Source organism: Schistocerca serialis, chromosome 8, assembly GCF_023864345.2.
Source record: "Schistocerca serialis cubense isolate TAMUIC-IGC-003099 chromosome 8, iqSchSeri2.2, whole genome shotgun sequence".
NCBI lineage: Eukaryota > Metazoa > Arthropoda > Insecta > Orthoptera > Acrididae > Schistocerca > Schistocerca serialis.
The window spans coordinates 203574133-203590751 of record NC_064645.1 but is presented as its reverse complement, the minus strand read 5'-3'; the positions used below and the strand labels follow the sequence as shown (position 1 = coordinate 203590751).

At 41.7% G+C, this 16619-nt stretch overlaps 1 long non-coding RNA gene across 1 annotated transcript in view; it reads left to right on the top strand.

Annotated features, from left to right (window-relative positions):
- The window catches only part of LOC126416691 (uncharacterized), a 398529-nt gene that overhangs the window by 293032 nt on the left and 88878 nt on the right, over positions 1-16619 (top strand). The gene's annotated exons all lie outside the window — the stretch shown is intronic.

Sequence of the window (16619 nt, the reverse complement as noted above, 5' to 3'; positions counted from 1 at the left end):
AAGTTTTTCTCGCTTACATGCATAACGTCAAATATTTAACACATTAATTGAGTGTAAAGTAATCAGACATTTGCAGCCGTTTTATACACGAGAGTTCGATTCATTAGAGTTCAATTCATTACAGAATCGGGGGTTTCCTGGTGGTTGCAGAAATAGTGTGTATAGCAAAATCATGAGCTTACACTGTGATAAGTCTGTTAACGAAAGTTTCTACTCTGCAGTTACCAGTATCAAAATATTCGGTTAGAAGACCGTCTACGTACAATACATCTTTACTGTCGTCATTGCTCTAGTCATATACTCATTAATTTTCACTTAGCTCAGCTATATATAAGTTATAAACAGATCAGCCTTCACAGTATCTGTATTTTGTACTATTTTTTGTTTTCAATCTAAATCGTACGTCTTATCCCTCACTTTTTATACTTTATCATTTAAAACGAAAGTCAAACCTAGAATGGACCTCGGAAAAATGGTTAGGAATGTTAAAGGATATGATTCGGTTCACATCGTGTTTATTGCCATGGAAAAGAAAGTACTTGGGGGAACAGAGAGTAAATTCAAATGAAGGAAATCGACAGTGACGCTTGCAGGTTTCTGCAATTAGTTTATGTTGGGAAACATGAAATTGGTACAGACTACGACATTACAAACTTATTGTTCATCCTTTTCATGGAGCGACATGAAGATGAGGGATAACGTCTCGGCCGTCAACGAGATTATTAAAAAAATGGCTCTGAGCACTATGGGACTTAACATCTGAGGTCATCAGTTCCCTAGAACTTAGAACTACTTAAAGCTAACTAACCTATGAACATCACACACATCCATACCCGAGGCAGGATTCGAACCTGTGACCGTACGGTAGCACGTTTCCAGACTGAAGCGCCTAGAACCGCTCGGTCACACTGGCCGGCCAAGATTGTTACAGACGGAGCATAAGTGCGCATTGAACTAGTGTGGGAAGGGAAATAGGTGGTATGGTTTTCGAACTAACTTTGCATGCATTTGCCTGAGCTGTTTTGCAGAAACCAAGGAAAAACCGAATTTGGATTACCGGACATGATTTGAATCTTGCTCCTCATGAATACATTACGTATCCTTGCACATCAAGTGGTTATCATTGTATTAGCCAATTTGAGACGATGCTGTGGCAGATACATCATCGCCTACTTCAATCCATGCTGCAGGATCAAAAATATTAATAAAAAGATGTTTTTATATGACAGCAACTGTTACATTCTGCTAGACAAACTTAGTTTTGTAAGAAAGTGTTACAATTAGATTGTTTCGCGAATGTGGAGGTCTGTCAGCTCGCTGCACGACTCTAGAACACAACACGTGAGCGATGTAAATCGCGACGTACAGGTCTTAATTAACCCCCAACTGGGTTCCAACCTTGGGATAGGTTATCAATCCCACAGCAGAAAATGCTGAGATGGTTACTAAGTGGGTTTGCCCACTCAGGCAAACCACAAAGGAGGGTATTGAGCAGCTGGTGACCAGGAATTGACGGTCCATCTCTTCTTTGGAAATCGTAAGCTAGGATAAAGCGTCAAAATTTAACTCTGTTTGCGAACTCCAGGTTGATTTTTAGAGACGAGATTTTTGTTATCCAAATACATGGTAATAAGTGAACTTGATCAGCGTATTTCAAACAACAGTGGGAAATACTCTGTCGAAAAAGTGTTGATTTTGTGGTCTGCTCGCAATATCAGTGATGATCGCTTTGCAGATTAGAAGCAGTATTAAAATGAAGTATAGAAGAAAGACTATAAATGTCGGTAATTTGTAACACAAGACGTAAAAAAATGGTTTTGCGACATCATAAAGAAATGAGAGGAATGGGCGATAGATCTGGTTACAATTTTAAGAAAAAGGAAAAGAAGGGTGACAGGTATGACAGAGGCTGTTCAGGATGCGGATTACATCGTAATGTCGTAAACCCAATTGCGGACTTCATGGAGTATATAACCTTGAGCAGTCGAGCGATTTTGCGGACAGATGATTTTAATTCTAAGACAATTCACAGGAAAAAGACGTGTTTAAACAAGAGAGATAAATTCTAGTCTTAGAGTATACGAATGCTTTTAATCACTTGGAAGAGGCTGTGTGAAATAATGAAAGTAAGGCGTACCGCAGTTTATTTCATTATGTTTCAACAAGTATATGATGCATCACTAATCCTATTCAACTGGCAATCTCATAAAGAATAACAGGAATACCATCAAACTTTAGTACAGAATTTCGTTCAGATAATTAATTTCCATCCTCACGCTTGAGTACGATTTCCTCCCCAGTCTTTTTCCATTCGAAACTCTATCTTCCTTTGTAATAATCGTGTCGTCGACTGGGTAGTAACCCCTAACTACTAGTTTTATTATGTTTTACTATTACACAAATCTCGGGGTCCACTAAGTGTGAATGGTTGCAGGAGACACCGTATGGCATTACGGTGGTGCTTATTTTTTTTTTTAATTTCGTGTTTCTTCAATCACACCGTCTAGCTTTTTTCCTTTTGTTTTTATAAGAAATTTAAGAACTATTTTGTTAAAATTGAAGAGGACTAACACACGTCGCAGCCGGCCGAAGTGGCCGTGCGGTTAAAGGCGCTGCGGTCGCAGGTTCGAATCCTGCCTCGGGCATGGATGTTTGTGATGTCCTTAGGTTAGTTAGGTTTAACTAGTTCTAAGTTCTAGGGGACTAATGACCTCAGCAGTTGAGTTCCATAGTGCTCAGAGCCATTTTTGAACACACGTCGCAGTGGCCGAGAAGTTGGGTCTCGTCACTACGAGTTGTTTATTACAGCTTATGGGTCTGCTTGACTGCTATCATGAATGAGAGTTTCAATCTGCGATGGAGTGTTAGCTGATACGAAACTTCCTGACAGATTAAAATTGTCTGCCGGGCCGAAAGCCGAACTCGGGACCTTCGTCTTTCTAAGGCAAGTCCACTATCGGCTGAGCTACCCAAGCACAACTCAGGACTTGTCCTCAAAGCTTTACTTCCTGCAGTGCCTCGTCTGCTGCCATCCAAACTTTGAAACTGCAAAATTTGTCGTCACAAGTATTCCCGGAAGATGGGATATTGCAGAGACAGGGTTTAGCCACAGCCTGGGGGATGTTTCCAGAACTAAATTTTTACTCTGCAGCAGAGTGATGAGTTCATTTAGGTCAACAGGCTGGAGATGACGAAGAAGTTAAACATAGATTTAGATTTCTGAAGTAAAGTTCCTTTTTCTTGGGAATCAAACACTTCACATCACAGTACCAAAGAGCACGCGGAAAATCTTAAGGCGACATACAGCGAGGCGACAAAGTTATGCGATATTTCCTAAGATTGTGCCGGACTTCCATTTTCCAGGAGTAGTGCTAAAACTTGACGTGGCATCGCCTCAAGTCGTTGGAAGGCGCCTACAGAAGTACCGAGCCATGCTGCCTCTATAGCCACCCATAACTGCGAAAGTGTTGCCGGTGCAGTATTTTCTGACCTCTCGATTATGGCCCATAATGTTCCATGGGCTTAATGTTAGACGATGTGGGTGGCCAAATCATTTGCTCGAATTGTCCAGAATATTCTTCGAACCAGTCATGAACAACTGAAGCCCGGTGACATGGCACATTGTCATCCATCAAAATTCCATCGCTGTTTGGGAACTTGTAGTCCATCAAAGGCTGCAAATGGTTCCCAAAAGGTTTAGTTGGACCAAGGGCCTAGGTCGATCCAGGTAAACACAACCAACAGTATTATGGAGCCACCACCAGCTTGCACAGTGCCTTGTTGAAGCTTGGGTCTATGACCTCATGGGGTCTGTGTCACATTCGAACCCTAGGATCAGCTCTTACCAACTGGAATTGGAGCTCAACTGACGAGGTCACGGTTTTTTAGTAGTCTAGGATATAACCGATGTGGTCACGAGCCCAACAGAGGCGCTGCAGACTGTGTCATGGTGTTGCTTCTACGTTAGCACTGACTAGCCAAACGCCACTACTCTTGGTCGCTAAATGAAGACAGTCGGCTACTGCTTTGTTCGCGGTCAGAGGTAATGCCTGAAATCTGGTATTCTCGGCACACTCTTGACGCTGTGGATCTCGGAATATTGAATTCCCTAACGATTTTCGAAATGCAATGTCCCATGCGTCTAGCTGTAACTACCATTCCGTGTCCAAAGTCAGTTATTCTGGTCGTGCGGCAAGTCGCTTTGTTGAACCAAAGTAACTTGGGTTTGTGGACGTATTCATCGGAAACCGTTTCTCTTCAACCACCGGAGTACATATGACAGCTACGCCAATGCAATGCTCTGTTATACTTTGTATACGCGATAGTACCGCCATCTATGTGCATATCGCTATCCCGTGACTTATGTCTCCTCAGTGTATGATACGGAGGACAGAGGTGTGAAGATAATGTATAATTTCCTGACTGCAAAGAAACGAAAAATATGCTGAAACTGCCGGCCGGAGTGGCCGAGCGTTTCTAGGCGCTACAGTCTGGAACCGCGCGACCGCTACGGTCGCAGGTTCGAATCCTGCCTCGGGCATGGATGTGTGTGATGTCCTTAGGTTAGCTAGGTTTAAGTAGTTCTAAGTTCTAGGGGACTGATGACCTCAGAAGTTAAGTCCCGTAGTGCTCAGAGCCATTTGAACCATTTTTTATGCTGAAACTGGCGTTGATTTTTGCTAGTACTGATTTATGCTGCATTCACACATTTTATATATGGTGTTATCTAGTAGTACCCTTGCGGTCGCGCGGTTCCAGACTGTAGCGCCTAGAACCGCTCGGCCGGCTCGAGTAGAAAATACGCAGACTTACTTTATTGGGTTATCATTAATTGTAACGAAATTTATCACATTATCGAAATGAGTCAGAAGTAAGAAAATGAGGGGTGAGCGTTGCCCAGATCACTTGATATTTTTATGTAACTCCATTATAAGAACCATCCTAATGATAGGAGTCAAGCACAGGCATAAACGGTAATAAACAGCACGAAATGGAATCACTCAACTTCTGGGCTTCTCATTTTCAATTTCAACAAAACAGGTGTTATAATCCTTCTTAAAAATTGCTAAAGTGTGCAATGGTTCGGCGAGTAATTTGGCGCGTACGGCCGGAGTATGTGGTATTAATTTGCATAGTATAATTACCACAAGAGGATGCAAAGCAATATGAACATTAGTGTGGGTGCAATATCATTTGTTACGGAGGTTCAACAAGAAGAGCCTGTGCCACACATTGTCAACCAACAACGCCTTACATTGCACCGGCGACATCTGAGCCTGAAGAAAGACTAATTACTGATTTTTCGTAGTTTTTTTATAGATACTAAGCTTTTAATTATACGCAACTGCAATGAGTCAGAAACGTTTGTTAACATCTTGAGCAAATAATAGTAGTGACTGCACGACGTTTTTAGACTAATTTTAATGAATATTAGTAAAAGTTGAAGTTGCATGGAACAAAAAAGTCAGTAAAATCATATCAGAACTTCGCCATTCTTCTACAACTGAAATTTTGGCTTTGCACATTACATGACTGTATCTAGAGGAAAGTGGTTATTGAATGACGCTGCATCATTATGATAATTTTCAAGCTAAGCGACAGCATTCAGTAATGAAGAACTTTAGGAGTGAAATTACGGTAGGCATTACAGTGAGCGACGTCACGAATTTTTGCATTTTCGTAACTGTTTGCTATTTAAGAGATTTTGCTGTTTTTTGGTTATTACTAATTGATTCCTAAGAGTTAGTACTTAACTGGAAAGGTGTATTTTTACTGTGACTTATCCATTTGAAATTACGCCAGAGCAATATTTACCAATTTTGTGCTGTTTTCGCCTTGCAACAAAACCAAGCAGTCTTACGTAAGTTTCTCAGTATTAACAGACATTCACTATAGAGACAGTAACTTTGCTCACGTAGTGAGCTGGCGACCGTTAATTTCCATTGCTTCATTAATTATATTGATAATATTTTCCAAATCTAACTAACCATTGCAATTCCATCCAGCCCAGTTTTTATTTGTCATTGTTGCAAGTGCTGAGCATTGGCGATTCAGTTATAACTTCACCTACATTTCACGGATTTCACTTATACTTCTGAGTAGATGCCTTTCTCGCACAACAGGCAACTTTAGGTATACGGTTCATGTTGTTGTTGTTGTTGTGGTCTTCAGTCGTGACACTGGTTTGATGCAGTTCTCGGTGCTACTCCATCCTGTGCAAGCTTCTTCATCTCCCAGTACCTACTGCAACCTACATCCTTCTGTATCTGTTTAGTGTATTCATCTCTTGGTCTCCCTCTACGATTTTTACCCTCCACGCTGTCCTCCAATACTCAATTGGTGATCCCTTAATGCCTCAGAACATGTCCTACCAACCGATCCCTTCTTCTAGTCAAGTTGTGCCACAAACTTCTCTTCTCGCCAATCCCATTCAATACCTCCTCATTAGTTATGTGATCTACCCATCTAATCTTCAGCATTCTTCTGTAGCACCACATTTCGAAAGCTTCTATTCTCATCTTGTCCAAACTATTTATCGTCCATGTTTCACTTCCATACATGGCTACACTCCGTACAAATACTTTCAGAAACGACTTCCTGACACTTAAATCTATACTCAATGTTAACAAATTTCTCTTCTTCAGAAACGCTTTCCTTGCCATTGCCAGTCGACATTTCATATCTTCTCTACTTCGACCATCGTCAGTTATTTTGCTCCCCAAATAGCAAAACTCCTTTACTACTTAAGGTGTCTCATTTCCTAATCTAATTCCCTCAGCATCACCCGACTTAATTCGACTTCATTCCATTATCCTCGTTTTGCTTTTGTTGATGTTCATCTTATATCCTCCTTTCAAGACACTATCCATTCCGTTCAACTGCTCTTCTAAGTCCTTTGCTGTCTCTGACAGAATTAAAATGTCGTCGGCGAACCTCAAAGTTTTTATTTCTTCTTCATGGATTTCTATACCTACTCCGAACTTTTCTTTTGTTTCCTTCACTGCTTGCTCAATATACAGATTGAATAACATCGGGGAGAGGCTACGGTTCATGTAAGTACTAATAATCCGGAAGTGTATGTGATGGTTGTACACTGACGTAAATTTCTAGACACATCTTGTGCGAGTGTTCCTTTCTTCGGTCTCCGTGGCGTTTTCAGCCTGCTTGCTCAAACACGGGCGACTGAAGAGGGGGAGCAAGCGCGGCTGACACAGTGCCGTATACGGCGGTCGCGCCACACCGCGCCACGCTACGCAGAGGAGCGTTTTGCACGGCTGCGGTCTGCGGGCTGCCGGGCTCTCTGCCCGCAACTGGAGCCCGGCGCGCAGATGAGGTTACGCCTGCCGCCGAGCGCAGAGTGGGCGGCCTCTCCACACGCCGGGTAAACTCTATTGAGGGCCGGCCGAAATACACTTTGCCCTGCTGAGTGCACCCCACACACACACGGCGCTCACGCCAAATAGCTGGATATTGGGCTTACCGAGGCGCACACGGCCTCTTTGAAAGGTCTTAAGTGGCTCGGGCTTCCACTTCAGTGTTCATTATTGAGACGTTTGTGGTTAGCTCTCTCCGAAATGCGTTGTTTTCTTTATCTGAAAGTGCAGATCAGTGGTGTCCAAGCCGAGGCCTGCGATCAAAGCAAGTATCAGCGTTACCCAAGAACTGAGCATCTATCACGTGATCGGCAAAAAAAAAAAAAAAATTCTGTTTATGTAGAGTTAAGTTAAAATGAAAAATTTTCAATTTGATACACCCGCCACACAATGCTATTCTCTCGTTAGTTCACCCCGCTCTTTTTTTTTTTCTTTCTTTCTTTTCCTCCTTGGATATTGGTTCAAATGGCTCCAAGCACTATGGGACTTAACATCTGAGGTCATCAGTCCCCTAGATTTACAACTAACTGACCTAAGGACATCACACACATCCACGCCCGAGGCAGGATTCGAACCTGCGACTGCAGCAGCAGTGTGGTTCCGGACTGAAGCGCCTAGAACTGCTCGGTCACAACGACCGGCAGTGGTTATTGTTAATGTTAGCCGGCCGCTGTGGACGAGCGGTTCTAGGCGCTTCAGTGTGGAACCGCGCGACTGCTACGGTCGCAGGTTCGAATCCTGCCTCGGGCATGGATGTGTGTGATGTCCTTAGGCCAGTTAGGTTTAAGTAGTTGTAAATCTAGGGGACTGATGACCTCATATGTTAAGTCCCATAGTGCTCAGAGTCATTTGAACCATTTTTTTAGTTAATGTTAAACATAATATGTGCGGCCCATAAATACTCGTCTTCTTCCGTTGTGGTCCAGGTATGCTAAAAAGCTGGATGAACATCCCTGATATAGATAATCCATCTCACATACGAAAGCGCAACGGTGTAAACAGTATTCAGTTTCTCATTCATAATCTAAAGTAACGATAACCGATGAAGGAGCAGTTGGCGAATTGCTCGTTCGAGAATTAATGGTTTTCGACTAGAAAGATTTTCGAGGAAATTTGACATTATTTTCCTTACTGCTGTATTTCGATTTGACTTTTTTGACGTGTAAATGTCTATTCACTCGTCGGTCGAACTTTCTTGTGTGACAAACTACTGTCAGATTTGGATCGCTAATAACTGCGAGACAACTTATGTCGCACAAGGCGATTTTTGTCGCTGCTACCACTCGGGGCGAGTGGTCGCCACTTCACGAAGCCGCTGGTGGCTGGTCACAATGAGCTGTTGCTCTCAAAAATGGCTCTAAGCACTATGGGACTTAGTATCTGAGGTAATCATAGATTTAGAACTACTTGAACCTAACTAACCTAAGGACATCATACACATCCATGACCGAGGCAGGATTCGAACCTGCGGCCGTAGTAGCAGCGCGGTTCCGGTCTGAAGCGCCTAGAACCGCTCGGTCTCAGCTAGAGTAGGTAGTGGCTAGTGTAGTGTAATACGAACCTCATTCCTCGATTGTAACGTTGAAAAAAAGAATTTGTGTAGTTTTGAAATGATTGATTCGTTCGGTTTGTACTGAGTTGAGTAAACATGTGGTAAGTAAAATACGGGATGGCGCGCGAAAAACCAGGCACGGGTACAGACTTCTCGCCAATTATGCACGAATTCTTGCCTGCCGCGAGCAATACAACAACAAATAGATAAACATAGATAAAAACAAATAGCAAATCGGTTAGTGTAAAAGTCTATATTTACATAGTCACAATACTTTCGAAGCAATAGACGACAATTGGCGAGCGACCGTGGGCCATCCTACAAAGACATCGGAAAAAAGTGGGTTCATGACAGTTAGTCGAAGAAAAAAAGTAGGTGTTTCTGTATCGCTTTTACGAGAACTAGTTTCGGAGGATCCAATTACCTAAAGAAATATTCTGACGTTAATTGAAGCTAAGTTTGGTGAATTACTTGAATTGGATGCTCTCCAACTTATGAAAAAATATACGCTGATGATAAGTGCGATTCTACGATAAGACAAAAGTGGAAATCGTCTTACCTGCAAAATGGTGACTGCCTGAAATCTTTGCAGTGTTTATTCAGTCGGTCGTGGTGGCCGAGCGGTTCTAGGCGCTTCAGTCCGGGACCACGCGACTGCTACGGTCGCAGGTTCGAATCCTACCTCGGGCATGGATGTGTATGATGTCCTTAGGTTAGTTAGGTTTAAGTAGTTCTAAGTGACTAATGACCTCAGATGTTAAGTCCCATAGTGCTCAGAGCCATTTGAACCATTTGATTTGAGTATTTATTCAGAATTGCTCATAACACAGTATTCACCTTTCTGCCAGATCGTTATCAATTCGCTTTGTTGAACCAAAGTAATTTGGGTTTGTAGACGTATTCAGCTCCTTGCCACTTGTCAAGGATATCGTCACTTTCTGTATTTCTACATCCGTCGTTAATGTTCTTATCTTTTTTCTCAGATATTCATTCAGTTCTACAAGTAAACATGTATACGTATTTTGTCGAGCGTTCTTCGTCATGTAATTTATCATCATTTGTATCCCACACTCCTTTCATATTTCCGATAAACATCCAGAAATTTCAACATGTCCTTGTATGACCACTTTTACGCATTTCCTTCTTGGTTTCGCATCATCACGACAAAGAAATGTAAACAAAACAAAACAAATGAACAAACCAAAAAAGTTGAACGCCACGTGTGATAACAAGAGAGCGACTAGCGATCAGCTGTCAGACGAGGCGACAGTACCTCTATGTAGCGTCGACTGCGTTACATGACCACCACACCCGGATATTAGAACTCAGTGTGCTCAATTCCAGTTCCCACTAGTTTTTAATAGCTGCTAGTCGAGACAGTAGCAGCGAGTACCTTGCCACACGAAGCGATTGCTCGCTGCTATACAAGTAGCCGCGACAAAAGTCGCCCCGTGTGTCACCTCCACAATGCGTAAACAATGGTTAACTCCACAAAGGATAGATCATGTCTGTGCGTGTTTAACGCGCACTATTTCTTTTGTTTGTGATGTTGTCATATCAGTGTAGGCGCATGCGCGTGATTGTTATCAATTAGGTTTGTGTAAAGTTATAAGTGGATGAGCGAGGAAATGCGTTTAGCTAGGACATTAATTCGACTGTCACTGTGAACAGCTTGCGCTGCACTACTATGACCCAAAGTAAGACTGTAAAATATTCGCCGGAATAGAAGTGAAATCGGTATTAAGTTGAAAATTACAAAACAAAAGGAAGATGTCATGTCATATGAGTCGTAAATATACTAGAAACTACAGTAAACACAAATCAGAGGAAAGCTAGAGTCGAAAGAAATCCAAGAAAGCTAAAAATTTACGTTTCTGTAACAGTTATACTAATCTATGTAACCCCTGCGTTAGTTAAATTACGGATTAATACGAACACTTCTGATGATTTTATTCCGTTCTTTTCAAGAAAAATCGAACTGGACGCACCAAATTTTCTGCGTGGTTTCATGTGGCCTCCCACGAATTCTTCTCTAGTTTCAACCTCTTCATCTCACAGCAGCGTTTGCACTCTACGCCTCAATTATTTATTTTTGATGTATTTCTGTCTCTGCCTTCCCCGACGGTTTTTACACTCTGCAGCTCCATCTCGTACTTTCCTCGTTGATTCTGCAGAGAAATTCCTCATTTATTATCTTTATCAGTCACCTAATTTTCAACACCCTTCCGTAGAGCTACATATCTAACGCTTCTCTTCTTTTCCGGTGTTTCCACAGTCGATGGTTCCCTACTATACAATGTTGTGCTCCAAACGCAAATTCTCAGAAATTTCTTCCACAAGTTAATGCCGATTTTTGCTATTAGTAAAATACTTTTGGCCAGAAATAGCCTCTTTGCAAATACTAGCCTACTTTTTACGTCCTACTTGCTTAATCCATCATGTGCTATTTTTCTTCCAAGGCTAGCGGATTCCTTGGCTGCTTCTACTTCGTCGTCCTCAGTTTCGGTGGTTAGTTTCTCACAAACCTCGTTTCTGCGTCTCCTCATTATTTTCGTCTTTCTTCGGTTTACCCGCAGTCCATACTTTCCGTGTAGCAGACTATTTATTCCATACCTCAGATCCTGTAAACCTTCTACACTTTCTCTGAGGATAGCAATGTTATCAGCGAACCTCATCATTGATATCCATTAACCTTGAATTCTAAAGACGGCCGTTGTGGCCGAGCGGTCAACCAGATGACATCACAGCAGCTGAGAGAAGTGCTCCACCTACCATCTTCGAAGGATTCCATGGGTCTGATGATGGTCATGTGATATGACCGAAACCGGTCACCTATGTTCTTGTAACATACGTGGTGTGATTAAGACTGAATTTTAAAAACAAAAAATTTTAATAACTTTAATCACTGTTCCAAAAATGTTTATTAAAATTGTTATAAGTGTACCTTGTCTATTGCTATTTCTAGTTCAGCAGAACCGATGAGGCTGTCTTGATTTTCCCTAAAATTTTGCTTCCTTTATCCAGCGCAACGTCAGGAGTACCCCTCTGACTTCTTTACGAAATCCAATTTTTTCATCATGTAACAGACTCTCAATTTTCTTTTCTATTCTTTTGTACAATATTATTGTCATAAACTTGTTTGCATTTGCTGTTAAGCTTAGTGAGCAAAATTTTTCGCTCTTACCTGCTTTGCGATCTCCGAAATTGTTTGGATGATGTTCTTCCTAATGTCTGACGGTATGTCTCCAGTCTCATAGATTCTACACACCAACTTGAATACTCATTTCGTCGCGATTTCCCCTACTGGCTATAGAAATTCTGAAGGGATGTTACCTATTATTCTGATTTAATTTTTTTCAAGTCTTGCGAAGGTCTGCTAAGTTCGGCCGGCCGCTGTGGTTGAGCGGTTCTAGGCGCTTCAGTCCGGCACCGCGCTGCTGCTACGGTCGCAGGTTCGAATCCTGCCTTGGGCATGGATGTGTGCGATGTCCTTAGGTTAGTTAGGTTTAAGTAGTTCTAAGTCTAGGGGACTGATGACCTCAGATATTAAGTCCCATAGTGCTTAGAGCAGGGTCGGCCAAACGCTGCACAGTGTGCAGACGTGTGGAAGTGCTGCACATGTGCGCACGTGTGCGACAGCGACATCTGTAATAGACGTGTGTCCTAAATGAACGGCGGGGCTCCACTTCCCTGTTTATGTGGTAAAAGCAAGAGCGCAACATGCCCAGTCTCGTTTACCCCTGGTAACCGTAACCTTAACAGAGAAGTACTGAGAAATGGCAGGTACTGTGAAAAAGCAAAGGACGGGAGATCTATGTTCTCAGTCGTTTAAAAATGACTGGGAAATGCAATTCGTTTTTTGTAGCCGTTGGTGAAAACTCACAGTGTTTACTATGCCGCCGAATAATAGGCGGCCGCGTAAGTTTTCAATTGAAAGACACTACAATAGATATCACAAAGACGAGTGTAGTGTACTCAAGAGTGAAGAACGGCAAGCAAAATTAAATGTCCTTAAGAAAATGGATGAGACACATCAACTCGATTATCATTTCTCATGACCAGTGATAAACGTGTTTGGATTTATTCCTTTCATAATTAAAAATTATTGTTTACTAACTGTGCATTAGTGCCTCATTCTGCTCCATGTTACATTATTATCAGGAAAGTTGGTCATTAAACCGATTGTTTCAATGTATACTTACATTTACGGTATTTTTTTTAATGTGTGAAGGGCTACGCTCAGCTGAAGTCGATAAAACGTAACATTCATCTAATTGTCGGTTATTATGCAGATTTCAGACGGAGCTGATGAAAGATGTAGCAATAATGATATTGAAATAACAGGTGATCATCGAGAGGTCTGCGGTTATCATTCTGTTCAGAGGTCAGTGAGACAGAAATTATGTGGGTGTAACTGACGGCACCGATAATTAGTTATAGGAAACCTTGCATTAGTTTAATGTTATTTGAAATCATGAATAAGGTTCGTTGGAAGTCGCTAAGTGCTCTCTTTCTTAAATACTAGATCAAAAACATTACTCGTATTTACGTGCCATCAGTCAAGCTGCCTTAATAAAAACCCACGGTTGTTAACTGTATTACTTGTCTTACTGGGTTAAACTGTTAACATAAAAGTAGACGTCTCAACGAGTAGACTGTGACAGTATTTTAAATGTTTAATACGCGAAATACCTTCCCATGGTTGGCTTGCAAGCTGTGGAAAGAGCACTAGAATGCGCCGGTACAGAGTATCCCAGCAAGTGGATAAAGCGACATCTGTGCGTAGAAACATGCACTACATGAACGCTGACGGCTGCGGCGTGCACGCTGTGACCCGGAAGTTGCACATGTGCAGGAGCACCGCACGCGTGCAGAATTTCTGGCCGGCCCTGGCTTAGAGCCATTTGAACAATCTGCTAAGTTCTTACTCCAATTCTGGACCCTCTATATCTACCATATCCTTTCATTTTCTATTACATCATTAGACAAGTCCTCCTCTTTGTAGAGGCCATCAATGTACTCTTCCCAACTACCTTCTCCCTGCTCTGCATTTAACAGAAGAATTCCCATTGCATTTTTAAATTCACCGAAGGTTATTTTGAATTTTCTACAGGGTGATTATAATTAAAGGTCCAATTCCAAAACGCTGTAAAAAAAGAACAGCTCTTAGAATGATGTCAAATTTGGAGGGAATGTTAAAGACGTGGAAAACGTTGCGGGAGAAAAATTTAACGAAAATTTTCCCACCAGATGCTGCTGTAAGCGTCATAACGTAAATGGGTTCGGCTGTAAATGACACTTGAATCACAATGCAACGGCTATAGTGCGAGGTGCACATTATACCAACCGTACTGTGCAATGTGCATGGCCGCAAAAGCCGGCCATTTAGCAGTTGTGGTACTGTTAGTCCATCCAACTCAGCAATGTCGTACCGTATTGGGTGGGAAAAATCTGTTTTTAATTGTTCCTAGGCCAAAAGCAACATAAAAACTAACAATGAAAAAATGGCTTTTTAGTTGCTCTGAGATCAAAAACTGGATAAAAAGCGACAATGAAACCAACTTCTAACTGTTGTGAGACCTGCGCATGACGTGTTCAGTATGCTGTCCACCACTTTCTGTCAAAAGTTGAAATCGAGAAACAGCACGTTCCACGACACAGTGGAGTGTCTCAGGGGCCACTTCAGAATGCGTTGCGCAATGAGTGCCTTCATTTCAGCTACCTTTGTAATCGGAGTACTGAACACGGCATCTTTCAGACAACCCCACAACCAGAAGTCACACGGATTAAGATCAGGTTATCTGAACGGCCAGGCTATAGGGGGCTGACGGCTGATACTTCTAGCATCCGAAATGCCTCTGCAGCACCGTTTCACTGACCGTGCAATGTGCGGAGGAGCGCCATCTTGCATAAAAATGATCCTACCGAGACATCCATCCTGTTGAAGGGTTGGAATGATGCTGGTGAGCAAGAGACTCTCATAGCGTTTACCAGAGACGGTACAGGTAACAGGACTCACAGGATTTATCTCATCGAAAAAATACGGCACTACGATGAGCGATACCATCAACCTGCACCGCACACTCCCCTTGCAGAATTAAGTGGAACCGATCGAAGTGCGTGCGGACAATCCACTGCCAATAGTTTCCAGTTCTACGTATTGTCATGCCATTGGTAGTATATGAATGCAGATCACGTAGAGAAACGGGAAAAGGCAAGTAAATAGAAGAAGATTCGCTATTACTAGGCGATATTTATTGCAGAACTCAATTAATCTTTCTCCTCTCTTATACCTACCACCAAGCCCATATTGTCCCTCAACTCTTTCTTCTGTTCCCTCCTCTACTAACGCTATCCAGTCCCACATGATTATTAGATTATCACTACCCTTTAGATACTGAGTTACCCGTTCTATGTCCTCATATACTTTCTCAAACTATCCGTTTTCTGCTTGTGATGTCGGTATATGAACTATTGTTGTCAGTATTCGTTTCCTATTGATTCTTGTGAGAACAATCGTATCACTGAATTTTTCAAAGTAACTCAGTCTCTGCACTATGTTCCTATTCATAACAAATTCTACGATAGTTATGCTATTTTCTTCTGCTGCTGATATTCGTCAAACTAGAAATCCTTATCTTCTTTCGTTTCACTTCACTGACCACACCATATATAGATTGAGCCTTTGCATGTTCTTTTGCACTTTTCCTAGCTTCCCTACCACGTTCACACTTTCGAAATTCCACGTTATGTCTCGTAAAATTGTTACCCTTTCGTTGGTTATTTAACCTTTTTCTCATTCTTACCCCTACTTTGGTTGTTCGCTGCTGTTGATACGAATGGGGGACAAATGCAGAATCTAGATATTGTACAGTGTAGTTGTTTTTCCTCTCATCCCCTGGAGAGAAATGGGACATGAGCTATGTAAAAATCAGCGCAAATTTCTAACAATAAACTGCCGTTTAACCGAATAGGAGATTTCGCAAGATTATTTTACATCACATAAGATTTTATTCATATTCAACGTCGTAAATTAAGCTACTAAATGGAATCAGAGACAATAAAAAATAAATTTGAGGTACATAGGTTATTTATGATTGAGTGTCTCATATGACTGTTTGGGGGAGACTGTTCTTGGGTCGGCAGAAGTCAAGAGCATACTACCATTAAACCGCTGTAGAGTTCAAATAGATCGGCAACCTGATGACTGTTTCACTTTCATGGGCCTACTGCATGAGGTGTAAACCAATTCTGTCAGCAACTGCAGTAAATGTTTAACAGATTACTCTGTAATTGTTGTATGATTTAAGGGTGTGAATAAAAGTGCGAGTTTCTTCTTTCAGCTTCAGGTTCATTTATTGCCACTCGTCGCTTTGGAGGATATTTGAGAGTTCAAAGGTATCATGACACATCCCACCCCCTTACTAAACATTGCAATAAAAGCATTTTTTTAACATAAACTATATCCATTTCAAAATTTCACAGCCAACTTTTGAGAGGGATGAGTGTGAAAACTAAGAAACTACGAAATGAAAAGAGGAAATTCAGCAAATTACAAGTTTTTTTTAACAGGCTGACCAAACCTGCTGCAACAATAAATCTGACTTGATTCTTGAATCCACAAGTGGAACCAATAAACCAGTTCATTAAAATGAGGCAGAAAGTGAAATCTCCTCCACAGTGAAATTTTTAGA